Source organism: Rhinolophus ferrumequinum, chromosome 10, assembly GCF_004115265.2.
Source record: "Rhinolophus ferrumequinum isolate MPI-CBG mRhiFer1 chromosome 10, mRhiFer1_v1.p, whole genome shotgun sequence".
Classification (NCBI taxonomy): domain Eukaryota; kingdom Metazoa; phylum Chordata; class Mammalia; order Chiroptera; family Rhinolophidae; genus Rhinolophus; species Rhinolophus ferrumequinum.
In genome coordinates, this window is record NC_046293.1 from 65,393,338 (window position 1) to 65,399,366 (window position 6,029).

Here is a 6,029-nt window from a genome sequence, read left to right on the forward strand (position 1 = left end):
AGCAGCTGTACATCACCTTCACATACTACCCCTAATTCCTCTACCTTTTCTTGCTCAGCCTCTCCTGTTCAAATCCACATAAGTTACAAAGCTCCTCAAAATGGCAACCTTGCTGCAACAACGTGGATGAACCTAGAGGGTATCATGCTAAGGGAAATAAGTCAAAGACAAATACCATATGTTCTCCTTATAAGTGGAATCTAAAAAACAAACGAACACAACAGAAACAAACTCAGATACAGAGAACAAACTGATAGTTGCCAGATGGGGGGAGAAGATGGGGGGCTGGATGAAAAAGGGGAAAGGATTAAGTATAAATTGGTAGTTACAAAATAGTCACAGAGATGTGAAATACAGTGTAGGGAATATAGTCAATAACATAATAACTATGTTCGTATATATGGTGTCAGATGGGTGTAAGATTTATTGGAGGGATCACTTTGTAAGTTACATAAATGTCTAACCACTATGCTTACACCTGAAGCTATATAATACTGAATGTCAACTATAATTGAAAACTAACTAAAATTTTTTAAAATGGCAATGATGCCTATGCCTAATGCAGGGATTCTGTATTCTCTGCAGAGTCCTAACTGGCCACTGTAGCACTTTAAGACACTTTTTCTCCATGGTGGATTGGTGACTTTTTACTTTGTCACTTTATTTTTTAAGTTGTGGCATTTATAAGCCTTAGGGAGGTTGTGCAAAGGTCTCTGTGGTATAAAGTTTCTGCCAGAGGCCCTCTGGGGGTTGGAGGCAGCACTTTTAATTGTGCCACATGTCATTCAGATTCTACCTCTTTCTTCTGCCTGTAGTATAGGGTAGGGCCTGGGGATGGATCAGAAAAACTAATGGGAGAAGACTCTCATTCGACCTGAGGAATCCTGACATGGGAGATCATCCTTTCATATTCTAGTCAAATTAGCCCCTGAGAATGTATTGGTCGTAGAACTAAACTTCATGGAGATAAGTCTGACTTTATGCATGGATGAATACAAGAGTTCAAAATACAGCATCACGGCTCAATCTTGCCCTCTGTCACCTCTTATTTCTGTGGTGGCTTTGATCTCAGTAGGATTTCCCATGAGTGCAGGGAACTCTTGTGACTCAAAAATAAAAAGACAACCCAATTTTAAAATGGGCAGAGGATGGATAAACATTTCTCCAAAGAAATACAAATGGCCAATAAGCACGAGAAGATGTTCAACATGATTAGGAAAAATGCAAATCAGAACCCAAGATAACCACTTCATACTCACTCGGGTGGCTATAATTTTAAAGAAGACAAAAGTTGTAAGGATGATGAGAAATTGGAACCCTACTATATTGCTGGTGGGAATGTAAAATGGTACAGCTACTTGGAAAAATAGTTTGGCAATTCCTCAAAAAGCTAAGTTTAGTTACCCTAATGACCCAGCAATTCCACTTCTAGGTGTGTACTCGAGAGAAATGAAAACATGTTTGTACAAGAACTTGGGTATGAATGTTAGTGGCAGACTCACACATAATAGCTATAAAGGACACAACCCAAATATCCACAAACTGATGAATGAAGAAATAAAATGTAGTCTATCTATGCCATGGAATGTTGTTCAACCAGAAGAAGGAAGTACTGATTCTGCTACAACATGAATGAACCTTGAAAACATGCTAAGTGAAAGAAGCCAGACTAAAAGCCACATACTGTATTATTCTATTTATTTGAAATGCTCAGAATAGGCAAATTCATAAAAACTGGAAGTTGATTACTTGTTGCCAAGGGATGGGGAGAAGGGGATTTCCATTTGGGGTGATTAAATGTTCTGGAATTAGTGGTAGTGATTGCACAACCTTGTGACTATACCAAAAGCATTGAATTGTACATTTTAAAAATGGTTTTACTACTATGTGAATTTTGTCTCAAAAAATTTTAACATTTCAGTGGCAAATTTTGTTTAGGATTTTACAAAGTTTAAAAATATTCTACAGGGTCTTGATTTCTGTTTCCCCATTCTTGTACAAGTGGAAGAGAATGTTTATTTACCAAGGATTAATAACTTTTGAGATAAAAACTAAGAACAATTAAAGGAAACTCAGCTAATTAAGCAGCTTACTTCTTTCAAGAAGATCAAAGTATAAGCCATCTTTCAAAGTATAAGTGTGGTAGGCACTGCAGCTCTCCATATTTTACAGATAGGAGATTAAGGGACTAGATGTTGAGTCAACTAGCAGTGTGACTCAGACCAGTAATGTACAGCTTTTCTGCCTCAAGAATACTTAATTCTTCTCATGTTCAAAGTGTTAGGTCATGCCTAAATACTTCTCAAATCTAATTAATTGGAATAGTTTAAGACTAGATCAAACAGTAACATCAGATGGCGTGAATACAAAACATTGAGATAAGAATCTTGCTAGCCATAAGTTACAAATAAGAAAACTCTGGTGTTAAGTACCGCTGGATGGAATATTAAGGAATAGATATTTGAAATATTTTGTAGAAGACATTCCAGGTACCTATTCCTTAGCATTAACCCCCGTGTCTCCAGTTTTGTTTTGTTTTTAATAGTAATGGACTTGAAACTCTTGAGATTGAAATCAAAGAAAATGAGATGCAGCTAGAAATAACATTAGTAAATACTTTTTTGGAGTTGGAAAGAACTTTCAAAGTACAATGGGAAACCCAGAAATCATAAAGTTCTGGATCTCAATTTGAATGAGTTGAGGAATCTCTTGAGATTTGCTTTAAAATGCAGTCATGTGCCACTTAACAACAGAGATACTTTGTGAGAAATGTGTCGTTAGGTGATTTTGTCATTGTGTGAACATCACACAGAGTGCACTTACACAAACCTAGATGGTATAGCCTCCTACACACCTGGGCTGTATGGGACAGCCTGCTGCTCCTAGGCTACAAGCCTGTACAGCATGTGACTGTACTGAATACAGTTGTAACACGATGGTAAGTATTTGTATATCTAAACATAGAAAGATACACAAGATGTTTGAGGCTGCTATGGGCATAACACAGCGTACTATTTTACAGCAAGCTTTTTTTTTTATAAGTAGAAAAAGTACACTATAAAATGATGAAAAGTATAGTAAATACATAAACCAGTAACAGTCATTTATTATCAAGTATTATGTACTGTGCATAACTGTCTGTGCTATACTTTTATATGACTGTCAGCGAAGCGGTTTTGTTTACACCAGCATCACCACAAACGTGTGTAATGCTACCGCGGTCCAACAGCTGTGACATTACCAGGCAATAGGAATGTTTCAGCTCCATTATAATCTTACGGGACCACCGTGGTATATGCAGTCTGTCATTGACTGAAACGTCATTACGCAGAACATGACTGTACATACATAACTCCTGTTAAAGAAGAGAATTCAACCAAGTAAATTTGAATATCTAATTGGCTTTATTAAGCAATTCATGAATCAGGCATCATGCCATCTAGCAACTAGAAGTGCCCTCAGAGGGGCTGTACAAAATGGTAAGTTTTTATAGGAAGAAAGGTGGGCCTAGGAAGCTATTAACAAAAGAGAATTATTGTTAGACCAGGACATCATTTGGGAAGAAGGGAAAGGCAAGATTTTTGTCATACAGATTGCCTGTTTTTGCTGTGGAGGAGGGCGAATGGAGAAGGCTCACGTGAAGATTACGTCATTGGTGTTGACCAGACAAATTCCAGACTGGTTGATTGATTGCATTTCTGCAATTAGCTCATGAGCTTGAGTACGAGTGATACCATTTGGGTCTTGTGGTGTTTCTCCTTAACACCCACAAATGAATTTAAAAAAAAGTCAATAGAAAAAGGGGCAAAAAGGATGATCAAGTAATTCACAAAAGAAAAAATACAAATGGTGGTTAATAAACATTTGATAAGATAGGTGAACTTACTAGTAATCAGGGAAATGCAAATTAATACATGACCATTTCTCATTCATTGTAGTGACAAAATTTGTAAATTTCTAATACACAATGTCACAGAGAGTGAAGGGGAATTGGTACTCATACATTGTTGGTGTGCATTAAGAGTAACAGCAATTTAGGGCCGGCCCGGTGGCTCAGGCAGTTAGAGCTCCATGCTCCTAACTCCGAAGGCTGCCAGTTCGATTCCCACATGGGCCAGTGGGCTCTCAACCACAAGGTTGCCAGTTCAATTCCTCGAGTCCCACAAGGGATGGTGGGCAGCGCCCCCTGCAACTAAGATTGAACGGCACCTTGAGTTGAGCTGCCTCCCGGATGGCTCAGTTGGTTGGAGTGCATCCTCTCAACCACAAGGTTGCCGGTTCGACTCCCACAAGGGATGGTGGGCTGCGCCCCCTGCAACTAGAAAACAGCAACTGGACCTGGAGCTGAGCTGCACTCTCCACAACTAAGACTGAAAGGACAACAACTTGAAGCTGAACGGCACCCTCCACAACTAAGATTGAAAGGACAACAACTTGACTTGAAAAAAAAAAAAAGTCCTGGAAGTACACACTGTTCCCCAATAAAGTCCTGTTCCCCTTCCCCAATAAAATCTTAAAAAAAAAAAAAAAGAGTAACAGCAATTTAATATTATCTATAAGAATTTTAAATTAACCTATCATTGCACTGCTAGGAAACCCTCTCATATGTAACATAAGGATGTTCTTTGCTTGTTTGTGATGGTGAAGACAGGATATAAATTAAGTGCTTACCAATATACAATTTAATGTAAATTCTTAGAAAAGTTATTAACAGAAGTACTTCTGAGGAAAACACTTAAAATTGAGTGGGTGTCAGGAAAGATAGGTAAAGGGTTAACAAAACCTTCTCCCTTTCTGGATGCGAATTTGACCCTTAGTTAACTTTCTAGCTGTTTCTCAAGGCAACTTGATAAGGATGGTGTGTCAACCGTGTTGCTAGGCAACGCTGCACAAGGGGAAGGTGACCCTGTTTGGTCAACTCCGTCTGTAGTGAGAGAACTATCAATCCCTGACAGGAAGTCACATCTTTAGACTTCTCTGAGTGCCGTGACCCTGTAACTGGTGTGTCTCACAGAAACCCTGGAAGCTATACTTACGAAGTTGTTACAAGAGATATCAGCTCCTGTAGGGAGTGAGGCCTGTGAGCCAAGGCAGCTTCCATGCTCACCCAGCAGACGCCTTGAATCCAAGCTGCACTTCTCAGTGGAGGGCCGCTAGGACTCCTGGGAGCACTTGCCCACACCCTGATGGCATGTGTGGTTCCTGTGCTCTACCAAAGGGAGTATCCGAGTATGGTCTACAGTCGAGTCGCGAGTTGGTGTGTAATTGAACCCAAGACCTCCCCTGTTGGGCGTAATTGGAAGAGCTTTTGTGGCAAATTGAAAATACATTTGTAAATTAAAAACTTAGTTTGTATGCATCTTCCGATTTAACCAGTAGAATCATCATGCGTTCCTTAAATGGACCCTACACTCTCCCACCTCTCACACCTGCCATCTCCTTCCTTCCAGGCCCAAATTTCCCTTTTCCCACTCTGAGGTAAGCGCACCTCCCTCAGAACTACCAGAGCAACTTGCTTGCCTCTCTTTTGTGTTGTAGTTCACGCACCTAGAAAGGGGAAACTGGAATCCATAATCTCCCAGGTCCAGCTGTGAAACTATGACATTAACTCTGTGTTCGTATTACCATCCTTTAGGCGTTTCACTCTTGCTGAAGTGGGGGTGGGTGGGTTAGTTCTGTTTATCTTGATAATTGTATGTAAAGCACTTGGTATGCTTAGCATACAGGAAGGGCTCAATAGATGGTAGCTGGCATTTTATCGTTCTCTGCCACTTACCTTGCAGTGCCTGCACTGACTATTCCACACGGAGGCATAAGTCTAGTGGAGGTCTTGGTTTCCCCTCCATCTACTCTGGCCTGTCCCAGTGCCAGCGGTGTCCCAATATATCATAAATAAGTCAAAGGTGAAAACTTCCTGGATTTGGTCTAAAATGAGGGTATTCATGTGGCTCTACTTAGACCGGGGTTGTTTCTATACTTAAGACTTTAGGAGATTAGACACACATATTTGTATTGAGGTTTGGTGACCA